Source organism: Hyperolius riggenbachi, chromosome 10 (assembly GCF_040937935.1).
Source record: "Hyperolius riggenbachi isolate aHypRig1 chromosome 10, aHypRig1.pri, whole genome shotgun sequence".
Taxonomy (NCBI): domain Eukaryota; kingdom Metazoa; phylum Chordata; class Amphibia; order Anura; family Hyperoliidae; genus Hyperolius; species Hyperolius riggenbachi.
This window is the reverse complement of record NC_090655.1, coordinates 105,437,654-105,453,830: the sequence shown is the minus strand read 5'-3', so window position 1 is coordinate 105,453,830 and position 16,177 is coordinate 105,437,654. Positions and strand designations below refer to the sequence as shown.

The window sequence follows — 16,177 nt, the reverse complement described above, 5'->3', positions numbered from 1 at the left end:
GAAATATGGTTCCTTATTTAATGTGCTGTTTTAAATGAAACTTGCCATGGAAAGGGTAGGAGGAGGGGCAGGACAAACCTAACATGCATTAAATAAAAGTATCCATAAAGGTACTGCAATTTTTTAAGTAATGTTTAAACTTTTTTTTCCTTTCCTTATAATCTGCTGTTTTGTCTCCTACAAATTAAGTACGTCTTGCCATCAGTTTAAATAACTTACCAAATGGGAATTCTACCTTTTTGTAAAGATAGCCAAGATTTTCCTGGCAGACCTTATTGTTCCTTAAGGCTCGTACACATGTCGGATTTTTTTAAACGACCCGTCGTTTGGACGTCCTTTCAATCGGGCATGTGTACAGTCCGTCGTTCAGTTGATAAGACTGGACTTGAACGATCCGCCAGGCGGACGACTGAATGACTGGACGTCCAAACGATGGGTCGTTTAAAAGAATCCGACGTGTGTACGCACCTTTAGAGTGTCTCTAACTTGGAAACTGTCAGTTAAGACAGTGTTCCCCAACCCTGTCCTGAAGGCCCACCAACAGTACATGTTTTGTATACATCCACAGAGGTAGTTAATCAGCTCTACTATGCTGAGGCACTAATGGCCTCACCTGTGATTGTGTGTGGTTTCCTGCAAAACATGTACTGTTAGTGGGCCTTGAGGACAGGGTTGGGGAACTCTGAGTTAAGAGATCTGTCTTGCCAGAGTAATTTACAAGCATGAAGTGGGGATACATACACTAATTATTGGTAGATCAGGTTAACAAGCAATATTTTCCTGATTTAGTTTACTTATTCTACCACTTTGCACCATCAGGTATTCAACAATATTTCAGGGCTCACATTTCTACCTGTGATGTACAGCTAGATGTGGTTGCACCTACATACACGTACATACAGTGCGATTCAGTGGTGCATGCATGAACTCTCCTCTCATGATGCAGCAGAGTACATGTGGGAATATGTAAAGGGTTCCTATTTCTCGCCTCCACTACCTGACTGACTATCTTCACCTCACCACCTCTTTTCCACTGCTGAGCAAAGCATTGTATCTCTTTCTCCATACATGTATTTACATTGTGGCTGTTCCACTGTTATTCATTATTCACTTTTAGAAATATGATTTCTTAATTAGATAAGACACCTACTGTCTCTTTGCATTTTATTTGTTCTGGCATTTTTTTTTCTTTATGCTGAACCTGGGTTCATATCACATGCGGCTCTATTTGGCACTGGATTATATATTCACGGTGGAGTGTGCTTAGATGGATATTTTCATTGTATTGCCGCTTTGTAGACTTATGTGGATATTTGTGTATTTTATCTTTTAATATTATTTGCTATTGACCTTAATAAAGATATTGTAGCAATATATTAGTACGTTATGAATTATAGGAATGCTTTACATAGGGCTTCTTATTCCTTTTGCTATATAATAGTCAGCTTTAGCTATCGTTCACACTGCACTGCTGTGGACTGACAACTTTACATAGAAACTAATGGTGCCAGGCTGTGATAGCCAGTAACACAAAATAAGTGCTATTCTATACAATCTCTCCGCCAATTAAGCTTCCCAAAACTATTATTATTATTACCATAGTTATCCTCTAAAGGCCCGTACGCACTATGCGATTTTTCCGATAATTTTTGTAACAACTGGTGATTTTTTTTTGAGTGTCAAGCGATTGTTCCATGATCTCGCGATGTGGGGACAGGCGCTCAATTACACAAATGACATTTGGCAACACATGCCGACAACCATCACGGAGGACCAGATGTTTAAGTTCCAATAACTCCTGCACAAAGTACCATAATCCCTTGAACTCCCGTTTGCACCAGACATGTGCTGTTGCGCGATGTTGCATATATCCACCGGCAAGAAGATGGTTCGGGGAATGCTTGTTGTCGGGGAATGTTGCTGTGATCCATCTTCCTGCTTTGTTAGGTGAATGTTTAGCTTAAGATTTCACTAGGGGCCCTCTCACCTCTAGCTATTGCTTCACAGTGAATGATATGGGCCTCAATAAGGGCAGTTACAGTAAGCTGGTAGAGAGGCTCTGTTCATATTTGATGGAACCCTGTCACTTAGAATTACTCTTCTGCTGGCAACTTTATGTACTTCAGAGACAGTTCCCAGACATTTTGGTGCAGGAACTTCACTGTTGACATATTCCTAGAAGAACTCCTCAAATCGCAGGGAAATTTTGAGCCTTCTTTTCAGGTTAGCCGTAAAGATTGGACCGCTGACTGGTTGGCACCAGTGCTGGCTGGCATGACACAGATCCAATTTCCACTTTATTCTGCCAGCAGCATGCTATACTTGGCAGAGCTGTGCGGGTCTTGGAATACATGACTGCTAAAAGTGGCCCAACTTCCCAGTCATAGACTTTCAGCGCATACAACCTGGAACCAGGAAATGCATACCACTGCCTGTCTTTCACTGAATGAATTAGAAAGAAAACATACAAAATGCAGAGTGATGGAAAAAGTATTGCCAGCCCCCTAGTTAGTCATTTTTTAGTAGTCTAGCTGGAAAATCGCTCTAGACAAGAATGAAACGTGCATAGTATTTCTTTATAGTATTAGGCATAAAGAGAGCGACATGACTGGCAGACTGCTCAGGAAAGACTGAGAATCTGGTTCTAATTGCACATTTCAGGTACTGTATATAAAAAAACAACAATGTATCCGGATCCTTTGTAAGAAAACCACAATCCCCATCCCAGGTTCTGTTTCTCTTATCTACAAGAAGTATTAGAGAAATATTAGGTTTCACCAAGATATCCTCGTGCATAAATCCAAACACTCAAGGCTGTTATTATCACAGTTTTCGAAAGAGTTATATGAGCTTCTCAGTATGTAAAACAGCTGATAGTCTGCTGGAAGGCATCCCGACAAAGAGGGCTTTTATTTGGTCTGGTTTCAAGTAAAGAATTTTTACATTCTTCTGGATTACATCAAGATCACAGAGCAGAGGACTTTACTGCTGCACTGACTGTCCTCATTCCTTCACCAAACCAGAAGTCAGGAAGAGCAGACACATGCAGATTCACAGCTCTGCTGATTGCCAACATACAGTCTGACACTCAAAGGTGGCCATACACAGGCTGACTACAAAAGGATCATAGGATGTTTTTAAACCTGGCCATTGCTTTGCAGTGTAATGCTCTGCCCCATCTCACTGCAGTACACAAAACGTCATTCTGATTACCCTGCGGTAAACAGGTTAACGCAAGGCAAGTGTAAAAGTGGGCTAAATGAACACCTGAAGTGAGGGGGATATGAAGGCTAACATATTTATTTCCTTTTAAACAATGCAAGTTGTCTGGCTGTCCTGCTGATCCTTTGCCTTTAATACTTTTAGCCATAGACCCTGACAAAGCATTCAGATCAGATTTCTCTGACTAGATTAGCAGAATGCTTGTTTCAGGTGTGTGACTCAGGCACTACTGCAGTCAAAGAGATTGGCAGTACTGACAGGCAACTGGTATTGTTTAAAAGGAAATAAATATGACAGCTTCCACATCGCTCTCACTTCCGGTGTCCTTTAAGCAATTGTTCTGAAGTCAAACCCTATAACAAACAGGAGGGCAATTTAAATTTGGTTTGTACAGTGGGATGCGAAAGTTTGGCAACCTTGTTAAATGTCATGATTTACCTGTATAAATCGTTGGTTGTTATGATAAACAATGTCAGTTAAATATATAATATAGGAGACACACACAGTGATCGTTGAGAAGTGAATTTAACCACTTAACGACCACCTAACGCCGATAGGCGTCTGTAGGTCGAAGTGGTGTTTCCATGGAAACGGCCGCTTGTTCGAGCGACCGTTCCATGTCAGTTCACGGAGGGTGTCTCCGTGAACAGCCTGCGAGCCTCCGATCGCGGCTCACAGGCCAATTGTAAACACATGGGGAAGAAATCCCCTGTGTTTACATCATGCGGCGCTGCTGTCGCAGCAGCACCGTCAAGGAGATCCGCAATCCCCGGCCTCTGATTGGCCGAGGATTGCCGCCGTCTGATAAATCCTATTAGAAGCGGTACAGGACGGATCGCCATCTTGTGCCGCCCATAGCCAGAGGGAGGGAGGAATATCGCTGCGGAGGGGGCTTTGAGGAGCCCCCCACTCGACCACACATAGCGGCGGCGATCACACCCACCCCCAGCAGGACATCCCCCTAGTGGGGAAAAAAGGGGGGAGGGGAAGTCTGATCGCCCTGCCACAATCATGATCTGTGCTGCGGGCTGCAGAGCACACGCAGCACAGATCAGCCAATACAGCCCTGGTCCTTAAGTGGTTAAGTTTATTGGATTTACAGAAAGAGTGCAACAATTGTTTAAACAAAATTAGGCAGGTGCATAAATTTGGGCACCACAAAAAAGAACTGAAATCAATATTTAGTAGATCCTCCTTCTGCAGAAATTACAGCCTCTAAACACTTCCTTTAGGTTCCAATGATAGTCTGGATTCTGGTTGAAGGTATTTTGGACCATTCCTCTTTACAAAACATCTGTAGTTCATTCAGGTTTGATGACTTCTAAGCATGGACAGCTCTCTTTAACTCACACCACAGATTTTCAATTATATTCAGGTCTGGGGACTGAGATGGCTATTCCAGAATGTTGTACTTGTTCCTCTGCATGAATGCCTTAGTGAATTTTGAGCAGTGTTTAGGGTCGTTGTCTTGTTGAAAGATCCAGCCCCGGCGCAGCTTTAGCTTTGTCACTGATTCCTGGACATTGGTCTCCAGAATCTGCTGATACTGAGTGGAATCCATGCGTCCCTTAACTTTGACAAGATTCCCAGTCCCTGCACTGGCCACACAACCCCACAGCATGATGGAACCGCCACCATATTTTACTGTAGGTAGGAGTGTTTTTCTTGGTATGCTGTGTTATTTTTCGTCTATGCATAACACCCCTGATTATGCCCAAATAGCTCAATTTTAGTTTCATCAGTCCACAGCACCTTATTCCAAAATGAAGCTGGCTTGTCCAAATGTGCTTTAGCATACCTCAAGTGGCTCTGTTTGTACTGTGAGCAGTGAAAAGGCTTCCTCTGCATCACTCTCACAGCATCTCCTTGTGTAAAGTGCGCCGAATGGTTGAACAAAGCGCAGTGACTCCATCTGCAGTGAGATGATGTTGTAGGTCTTTGGTGCTGGTCTGTGGGTTGACTCTGGCTGTTCTCACCATTCGTTGCTTCTGTTTATCCAAGATTTTTCTTGGTCTGACACTTTGAGCCTTAACTTGAACTGAGCCTGTGGTCTTCCATGTCCTCAGTATGTTCCTAACTGTGAAAACAGACAGCTGAAATCTCTGAGACAGCTTTCTGTATCCTTCACCTAAACCATGATGGTGAACAATCTTTGTCTTCAGGTCATCTGAGATTTGTTTTGAGACCCCTATGTTGCTACTCTTCAGAGAAAATTAAACGAGGAGGGAAACTTACAATTGACCCCCCTTAAATACTCTTTCTCATAGTTGGATTCACCTGTGTATGTAGGTCAGGGGTCACTGAGCTTACCAAGTCAATTTGCGTTCCAATAATTAATTCTAAAGGTTTTGGAATCAATAAAATGACAACAGTGCCCAAATTTATGCACCTGCCTAATTTTGTTTAAACAATTCTGCAGACTTTCTGTAAATCCAATAAACTTCATTTCACTTCTCAAATATCACTGTGTGTGTCTCCTAAATGATATATTTAACTGACATTTTTTATCGTAACAACCAACGATTTATACAGGAAAATCATGAAAATTAACAAGGTTGCCCAAACTTTTGCATCCCACTGTATGTAGTTCCAATCAAAATTAATTGAACGTGCTACCTCAATGCAGTACAAAACCCAAGGCAAATGAAATAAAACTTTTTTAAAACTGTCCAGTTGCATTATTGATCATTCACATCCTGAAACTCAAACAGAAATGATCAGTCTTCAGTGCAGCAGCAGATTTCAGGTAGATTGAGCCAGAATGACAGAATATGCTGAAAGTCAATCATTTTTTGTCAAACTGTTTATGGCCACCTTATCAGTGCGGAATGAAGCTGATGCAGACCTCTCTATAGCTCAGAAGTATGCATTGTATGCAATACAAGGTGTTAGACAGTAGGATATTAGTAGCCTTGGTTTGATACACAGCTGAAATCTGTAACAGCCAATCAGTAGTTACTTTCAAGAGTTATTGGTAGTTCCAAGTTCTTTCATAATATGCAGAACATGAAATCATGCATTGTGCCATGTATTGCCTTTCTGATGTTCTGTATTGTATAGACCGATAAGCCAAGTCGATAGATGATCCACAGCTGGAATTCAAACGGATAGTGCTTGAGTCCCATGCTACACCCCAACCTCAGTCTCGATAGATTTCAGCAAAAATCGGTCAAGTGTCAATTACACTGCAGCTCTGTGGCAATGAAACCTAACGTCTTATATATTAGAAGTATGAAATAGCATTTTTCTGCTTGAGAGTACGATGTATAGGAATGATCAGCGGAACATAGTGCAGCCAATCATGCATGTGACTCTAAGCTGGTGAGAGCAGGAGACATCCCGACACCTTATTTACTGAGTACTACAACTGTGATCTACTGGCAGATATCAAGTACAGTAATGCTACTCCGTTATGGAAGGTCAGGAACACTTGCCCAACTTCAATTTCTCTCCAATCCAGTCATGAATGATTGGATATGAAGACATTCATCTCCTGTCTATAGGTATTTTAACTAACACCTAGATAGTACTCTTTCTCAAGGCTCTTACCCACCAGAAGATTTTTGCGTTGAATTGTTAACGACAAAAAACAGTTTGCATGATATTGTGTAAAACCATTTAATCAAATTTTGTCAAATGATGTTCAACGACGGCCAATTACATGCCATAATCGTTCGCTCTGAACAACTGTCATGACGTATCCAATTGTGGATGGTCGTTCTGATCTCCACTTACCCACGCACTAATTACTGCAACCGTTCAACGTCGTGTTTGTGCCCATAAGTTTGTTCCTTGGGTGCACAATTTGACCAGGGAATTGTCGTTTCTCCCATCTTTCACCGCCGCATATCCCCCAATCCATCTTCTGGGGTCTTTGTGGGGGGTATTCAGTTTCAATTCGTGTGCAATCAACTTGAGTACAGCAGTGCATGTCAAGTAGCAGTTTTATGCAGGGCTGTGGAGTTGGTACAAAAGTCATCCAAACTCCGCCTCTTCAGTTAACGAAACCACCAACTTGGACTCAAGGTATCCACAATTGCTCTGACTCTTCGACTCCGACTCCTTAGTCTAATATCAGGGCTGTGGAGTTGGAACAAAAATCATCCAGCTACTAAGTTTATGAAACCTCTGACTCCAGGTACCCAAAAGTTGCTCTGACTCCGAATCCACAGCCCTGGGTTTATGGCTGTAGCAAGAGAAGATACCTACCGGTTGAAGATCATAAAGAGTCACTGTTGTTCCACTGAGAGAAGGGGCATGAGTAGGATATAGATGCTCATTGGCTCCTTTCACTAAGATATGCTTGAATTCTTGGCGGGATGCAGGATTGACCAACCTTGTTTACCTCAGCAAGGGCCCGTTTCCATTAGGTGCGAATTTGTGTGTTTTTAAAGGCACACATTTTTACACAACAAAGACCTGTTTCTGATAGATGCGAAATTCACATCCAGAAAACAAGTACAGAAGTGTTACTACAAAAAGCCTATGAAGTTGGCCTTCGCCATTGTGTGTACTGCTGGCAATTTGTTCTCGTTGGTTGAGACTTCTGGTTAGTTGAGTACTGGATAACTGGGACATAAAAATCACAGTGGAAAACGTGCTTCTAGTGGAAACGCTACCCTTAGGGCCCATTTACACTTAATCAGTTGGCATGCGTTAGTGCGCGTTGGTACGCGTTTTTTCCAATGGCAGTGCATTGGGAAGAAGATTTCAGTTAAAACGCGTTAAGTGTTAAAGGTGCTATAGGAAAACATGGGCATTACTTTGAAAATCAGTTTCCTTTCAGTTATAACTGAGAGCAAATGATTAAGTGTAAAAGGGGCCTTAGCCTACATACACACTTTTTCTTCTTGTTGAAGCAATCAAAGAGGCAATGATGAAAAAGCAGCTGTAAGTAAACTGCACCACTCAATTAGCATAATATATATTAATTTCAGTATTTGTATAGTGCTTTTCTACTCAAAGTGCTTGTGAAGCAGCCACTAGAGTGCACTCAATACGCAATAGCAGTGTTAGGGAGTCTCGCCCAAGAACTCCTTACTGCATAGGTGCTTGCTTACCAAACAGGATGGGCTGAGATTTGACAACATGATTAGAGAAATTGTTGAATCAACCTCTAACAATCATTTTGGTTGGCAGTTTGTGCACGAGATGGTCTATGGAGAGGGGAGGACAAGCAAGTGGCCCTGTTCTGCAGGAACTTCAAGAGCTTCCTACTAAGGATGCTCGCTCAGACTCCGCGGAATTGAAATTTCCGCATTTCCGATCGGAAATCGCATTTCCATGTCGGACTGTGGAAATTATAACAATAACATTTCTATAGTGCTTTTCTCCCATAAGACTCAAAGCGTCTTGGACTCTCTTTTAGATTCAGTAATTGGTAGAAGAATGAAGTATTAACACAACAAACATTATAATTCTGCAAATGCCAAACTGAGTTCCATAATGTAGGAGCTGCATGACAGAAGGCTCTGGGACCAAAAGTTTTCAGGTGGACTCTGGGTATGCAGATTTAAAAACAGCGGAAATTTTCATGGATATTTTGCTATACAGGTAGTCCCCGGTTTATGAACGCCCGACTTACGAACGACCCGCTGATAGGAACGCCCGCCGACCCGCTGTGATGACGTCACGTCCCTGGGGACTACCTGTTCTGCTGCCATTTTTAATGCAGAGTTGGCGCAGCGGAAAGTAAATAGAGGACATCTCACCTGTTCCATGGCTGTAGAAGGTCCCAGCGTGCTGCCTGGAAGCTGCGCGGCCCATCCTCTTGCTCCATCCACTGTCCTCCCGGCGACTTCACATGCGTCGCATAATGACGCATTAGCAGGTACCGCCACTAGGGGGCTTTTCCTAATTGCGTCATTATGCGACGCATGTGAAGCCGCCGGGAGGACAGTGGACGGAGCGAGAAGATGGGCCGCGCAGCTTCCAGGCAGCACACTGGGACATTCTACAGCCATGAAACAGGTGAGCTGTCCTCTATTTACCTTCCACTGCGCCAACTCTGCATTAAAAATGGCAGCAGAACAGTCTCGTTCGTTAGCTGAGGACTACCTGTACTGATATTCGGTAATTTTAAGCCAATAAGAAGTCCCACAATGATTAAGACAATCAGAGAATGAGAATTTGTAGTGCAGTAAGCATTAGGCAGAAATTTCTGTGGAAATTGGTGGAAATCAAAATACTGTTGGTATACCGCAGAATGCCGAAGGAATAAAGCGGTAGCAAAATCCGCTATTGGCATTTCCCACCATCCCTACTTCCCACAGGACCAATTGGGGGAAGAAAGATTTGTCTAGCTGATCAATAATGGGGAGGACAGTAGTGTTCAACCAAGAAAAATCTGAAGTATGTAGATAGCTTAAGAAGACCTAATTTCAGTAAAACAATACAAAAGTGTGTGTGTGTGTGTGTGTGTGTGTGTGTGTGTGTGTGCGTGCGCGCGCGCGCGCGCGCGCGCGCGCGTGTGTGTGTGTGTGTGTGTGTGTGTGTGTGTGTGAAGAGCTATACTGTACAAACAAACATGGCAAATGTGAAGGGATATTTTGTGAAGAAACCTATAACAACCAATCAGAACTCAGGAAAGAGACATACTGTGCCATAATGTGTAACAACCAGCCACAGTTCAACAATGCAGAAAACCACAGCTTGCTGTAGGATTTAGCAGCCAACCAGTTGTTGACCTAACGCTATCAGCACCTAATGGCAGTGAGGCTAAAGATAACAGGCTAGTGCATCCAAAGCTTGGCTTCATTCACCATTGCAGTCTTTAGCCACTTCACCTATCAAAAATTAACATATGTGCCACACCATAATACAAGAGCACTCAATCAAAGCATGGTCTGCACTTATTTGTTAAATGGAGCACATATACATCCACATTCTTCTAATGGGGTCTGTTGCTTGTAGCTGACAGTGAAGTTTACACTTCTGCAGATGAGTCCTGTGCCCCACACTGTGCAGTAGAGAAATTCCCACACTGCCAACATACATTCATACGCTATTACACTTCAGTACATGTTACTTAAGTTTTGGAAGAAAATTATTACCGTAATTCATGAGACCTATTATAATGAACTGAACAGATCATGTAAACAAATGGGAACATATATCTGGAAAAATGTTTATGAGAGAAAATGTGATTGTTTTGACTGCAGACAAATTAGAGGGTTAAAGTTAGTTGCACTTGCATGAAAGCTGCACAAAGACAATGCAATAATAAATATTTAGTAGAATAAGAAAGCAGTGCAGTGAATGAGGAATATCATTCCTTACTTACCTGTTGCTGTGTCTCCTAGAGTTGGCACTGTCCTGTGAGAGTGACTGGCAGCAGTACAGAGCTCTATATGAAGGTGTAAGCAGCAGAGAGTCAGTAGACTGTTCACAGCTGATGTGTTGTGTTGGTTGGTTACAACCTCTGCAGTGTGCTGTTCCAATAGCCTTTATACTGTCTTCTGTTTGAATGGGAGCTAGTGAACTGAAATGTGATTCCTCCTAGACCCATCCCCCTATCCACAGACTACTGTTGAGATTTCTCCGCTAGTGTTTCTTTCCACTGTAGCTTGCACAGGGGCATGCAGGAGAAATCTTGATTCCATATGTCCCTGTGCATTCCTAGCACATGGGCATACAGGTCTGTATATACTAATCTCTGTTTCTTTTATTCTGAAGACATTGCTCTGCATCATGGTAGTGTGCACAAAAGTCTACAACAATGGTGCTTCATTTTTAATTAAAACAAAAATTAAGTGTATTAAAATATGGTCCATTATATTGCAAATGATGTTTACATTTCTCCATTAAAATAATGTGTAGTTGCTCTCCATTTACTTATTGGTTTATAGGGATGGTTCATGAGATGCAAATAATTCTGAGTTGATGCAGAATTATGGAAATTTAGACAACTTGAGAATGGACCATTTGATTCATGCCAATGTGTAATTTAATTGTAATTTAATAGTCCATTGTCAAGCTGCATAAATTTGCATACAAAATCCTGCATCTCATTGACCATCTCTATTAATTAACATTATTTTTGCTGTCATTGTGCTTCTCTGTTGGACCTCTGTCTTTTTTCTTCCTGTATAAGCTGGCTTAGTGGCTTTTTTGACCTTAATCAGACTGCCTTGAGGGCAGATATCCATACCTCCTAACTTTCTGAAGTGAGACAGAAGGGCACCTTTAAGACACACCCCTACCACACCTCCAGTCATGTCCCGCCACACCCACAGTTATGTGTCTTACAAAGCATTCAAGAGAGACATATTTCCGTAATTAAAATCCCATTGATCCTTTCTATCACTAATACTTTAGTATATCAACTAATATAATTGAAATACAATTTAGAGTCTCATAAGCACAATTTTAACACAGAAATATACATATATTTACACAGATATGTACATCAGTCCTGATAGAGGAATTTGGTTACAAAAGAGGGAGTGTCTCGCTATAAAAGGGACATTTGGGAACTATAACTTAACTTTGCTCAATGGAGGTTGTGGCAGTCTTTTATACAGTCGGGCAGTGGTTACCGTCTTCAACCACCTAAAGCAGTGATCTGCAAACTTAGCTCTCCAGCTGTTAAGGAACTACAAGTCCCACAATGCAATGCAGGAGTCTGACAGCCACAGTCATGATTCATAAAGGCTAATGCATTGTGGGACTTGTAGTTGCTTAGGGGCCTTTTTCCACTACACAGCTGAATCAAAAAAATCGCAAATTGCTAGGGATTTTTCAATCGCTAGGGTTGTTATTTTATCATAGAAATCATGAGAAGTATTTTCCACTATAGTGATTCGATTTGGAAATCGCAAATCGCAATCGCTTTCTGGAGCGATTTTTAGAGTGATAATGCAATGCAAATGAAAAATCGCAATTACATAAGAGAATTAATTAAAAATCGCAATTGCTGGCATTTGTGATTTGTGATTGCGATTGCTAGTGCAGAAGGTCCCTAAGGGCCCTTTTCCACTAGAGTGATTGCTAAATCGCTAGTGATTTTTAAATCGCTAGGGTTGTTACTTTATCATAAAAATCACGAGAAGTATTTTCCACTACAGTGATTCGATTTGGAAATCGCAATCGCTTTCTGGAGCGATTTTTACAATGATAATGCAATGCAAATGAAAATCACAATCACATAACAGAATTAATGAAAAATCGCAATCGCTGGCGTTTGTGATTGCGATTGCTAGTGGAAAAGGGCCCTAACAGCTGGAGAGCCAAGTTTGCAGATCACTGTTCTAAAGGAATGCAGCAGTGTTTTCTACTGCAGCAATGGACAGCTGTAAGAGGACACTTATAAGGCTAGCTCATAACCACTAACAGCCTTTGGGTGACCCACTTGGGGTTCCAATGATGGTAAAACTCCATAACCTCCCTCATAACACATCCCTGTTGACTAAGTTTCAACTGGAATGACAAATACACCATATGACATCTCTCTCCACCATTTTAGAGCAGTATAGTGTCTCTTCTCCGTCCCCTCTTCTCCTAAACTTTCCCAGACCAACTTTGGTTTACAGCTGTTGATGATGTAACAGATTCCCATAAGGAGTTTCTTCCGCAAAACATATTAGCTGTGTTAATTATAGCCTACTTGGATTACTCTCTCTAAGAAACAAATTGTTTTGAAAACTTGAGTTCCATTTTAAATCAGAATTTCAGGATTTAATATAAACATATTATTAATGCAGAATTCCAGAACTCCCTAAAAAAAGGTAATCATTCCGCAGGAAAGACTCCCAGTGATTCCCACTGCTCGTCTTTTTCTATTTCAGCACTGTTGCCACCTCAGAGCCATTGTTTCGAGGTTCAAGATAATCACTAGACCAATCCTTTTGGGTAGAATGGTTTATGGTGTACTTTTGGCTGACAGGGCTGCTATCCAGTGAGCTGAGATGTGACCAGAAGGAGTGTGGGGCCAAAGCTCTGCATGGAGCCACACCATAAGCTGGCTGATGCCACTGTCTTTTGCCAAGAACAATTCTCCCTACTACTTTTGATAACAACCTCTCATGTCCATGTTATGGAAAGCTGACCTTCCTACAATTTATATATACAAACATTCCAGACAACCACATTGTTCATAGTGACTGGCCAGCATGACAAGGGTTGGTGCCTGCCACACACAAACATGTAACCACAGCTGAAGTCACAATTTTTGGTAAGTGGCAGCATCAGCCAGCACTTCCAGTGTCAGCCACATCACCCATAGCCACCTAGTTTTTTCATCTGCAGTCCATGTTTGCTTTAAATGTGGTATCTCTAATTAAAGGAATACTATTGAACTTTAACACATTTCTGTCAGTAGCATACATCAAAATTGCATTAACAGCTAGTGCAAACACAGCATATCTTTTTGCTGTGCAATGTTTCTTTTTCTTTTAATTTGCCTTTTAAACGGACCCCCTGACAAGCTGACGGCGTCGGCTAATGGGGCAGCTCATTATGACAGAGGGGATTCCTTTTTACAGTGCGGTAGTGTATTATACTATTGTCACGTTTCCCCATGCTATTTATTACTATTACTATGTTTCCCCGACACTATTTAGCATGCCAGGCATCTGTCATGTAGCCTGCTATGAGGAGCGAGAGACAAACGCTCTCGCTCCTATTCTGCCCAGCCAATCCCCGCAGAAGGAGACTTCCGTGTGTCGGGCTCGGGCTGCCGCCGCATTAGTTGTTTTGTCATCGCTACGCAACGGCAACCATATGAGCTGGAGGAGGGCGCATCATTGCTCCTTCCCTTCGGCTCCTGCTTCCGATGCGCAGCGATGACAAAACAACTAATGCGGCGGCATGCTAAATAGTGTCGGGGAAACATAGTAATAGTAATAAATAGCATGGGGAAACGTGACAATAGTATAATACACTACTGCACTGTAAAAAGGAATCCCCTCTGTCATAATGAGCTGCCCCATTAGCTGACGCCGTCAGCTTGTCAGGGGGTCCGTTTAAGAGGCAAATTAAAAGAAAAAGAAACATTGCACAGCAAAAAGATATGCTGTGTTTGCACTAGCTGTTAATGCAATTTTGATGTATGCTACTGACAGAAATGTGTTAAAGTTCGATTGTATTCCTTTAAGCATGTCATAAGAAATGTAGTCATATTTATTTACTTTTAAAGAGACTCTGAAAGCCAGAATAAATCTCGCTTCAGAGCTCATAGATAGCAGGGGCATGTGTGCCCCTGCTAAAACGCCGCTATCCCGTGGCTTAACGGGGGTCCCTTCACCCCCAAACCCACCCCGCAAAAGTTGGTTGCAAATTTGGTCGTAAAAATCTCTTCCTGGAGGCAGGGCTAACGGCTGCAGCCCTGCCTCTCAGCGCCGTCTATCAGACGCGCATCGCCGCCTCTCCCCCGCCTCTCTCAGTGAAGGAAGACTGAGAGGGGCGGGGGAGAGGCGGAGATACGCGCTGACAGATGCGCCTGGGGCAGGGCTGCGGCGGTTAGCCCTGCCCCAACCAGGAAGCGCTCCCCCGCTGCACCGAGGGGATTTGGGGGTGAAGGGACCCCCGTTAAGCCGCGGGATAGCGGCGTTTTAGCAGGGGCACACATGCCCCTGCTATCTATGAGGTCTGAAGCGAGATTTATTCTCGCTTCAGACTCTCTTTAAGCAATGCCAGTTGCCTGGCTGTCCTATTGATCCTCTGCCTCTAATACTTTCAGCCGTAGACCGCTGAACAAGCATATGCCGATCAGGTGTTTCTGACATGATTGTCAGAACTGAGAAGGCTAGCAGCATGCTTTTTTCCTTTTTAATTCAGACACTACTGCAGGCAAAGAGATCAGCAGGACTTCTAGGCAACTGGTATTGTTTTTAAAAGGAAATAAATATGGCAGCCTCCATATCACTCTCACCTCAAGTTCACTTTAAAGCACACCTGAACTGTAACCAAATCTGGGGATTTTAACTTACCTGGGGCTTCTTCCAGCCGCCCATAGACTGGCAAGTCCCTTAGCATCCTCTGGGTCCCCTCCGTTCTCCCTCTGGCAGCCCTGAAATTCTTGCGCTCTGCAGCTCCACTGCGCATGAGCGGTTTTGAGAACTGTGCATGCGCAGATGCTCCTGGTGAGGGGAGCACAATTGTGGAGCATGTTCAGACAGGACCACACATGCACAGTGGGGGCAACTGGATCTCTAGTCGCAGGAATCTAGAGCTGCCAGAGGGAGAAGATGAGGGACCCAGAGGATGCTGAGGGATCTGCCGGACTATGAGGTCTGGAAGAAGCCCCAGGTAGGTTAAAATTCTCAGATTCCGAGGTTTCAGTTCAAGTATTTAATAACGTTTTTTTATGTGTGTTGTGGGTTTGTAATTAAAAATAAAACTACACAAAAATACATAATCTAAATGCTAGATATCAGGATCCTCATATTCAAGGGATTTTCAAGGAGTTTCCAAACGTGTAAGAAACCCAAACTTTTTGAAGAATGTCCATAGCTTTTTTTTTTTTTCATTTCCTTCACAAAGGCCTCTTTCACACGGGAGGCTGAATGCGGCGATTTCACTGCCTGTCAGCTGCTCCCTTGCACTGGCCCGGCACTTGCTGCTACCAGCAGGGTAGAGGTGGCCCTAAGACACATCTGAGCCCAGCCATGTTCAGGCGTGACATGTCGCAGTTCTCTGCTGCCAGATAACACCACCGTTTGGGAAACGCTGACATGTGGGGTTACAAATGCTGCCATTTTGCTGCATTTAAATTGCACCTAAATGGCGCTCGTGCCCAGGAGGCTAAACTGTCTGACAAGCATGTGAAAGAAGCCATAAAGGAAACCTGAGACAAAAAAAACAAAGCATTTAGGTGGTAGGCTCCCTCAACGTCTTCCCGGGCGGCTCTGAACCTCAGCTAGTTAGGCGGTCTTCTCCTTCAGCTGCTGCCAGCCCCCCTGTACTAGGCCAACCATGAGTGCTCACCCCTATCGTGCTCCCGTGGCGTAGAGCATTG

The 16,177-nt window shown here is 43.0% G+C and overlaps 2 protein-coding genes across 2 annotated transcripts in view; one reads left to right on the top strand and one right to left on the bottom strand.

The window, feature by feature from the left end:
- Positions 1-10,666, bottom strand: part of KAZALD1 (Kazal type serine peptidase inhibitor domain 1) — a 90,983-nt gene extending 80,317 nt beyond the window's left edge. The window contains exon 1 of the mRNA XM_068255448.1: positions 10,505-10,666. The gene's annotated coding sequence lies outside the window, so the exon portion shown is untranslated. The remainder of the gene's footprint in view (positions 1-10,504) is intronic.
- The window catches only part of LOC137534094 (proton channel OTOP1-like), a 666,091-nt gene that overhangs the window by 248,070 nt on the left and 401,844 nt on the right, over positions 1-16,177 (top strand). The gene's annotated exons all lie outside the window — the stretch shown is intronic.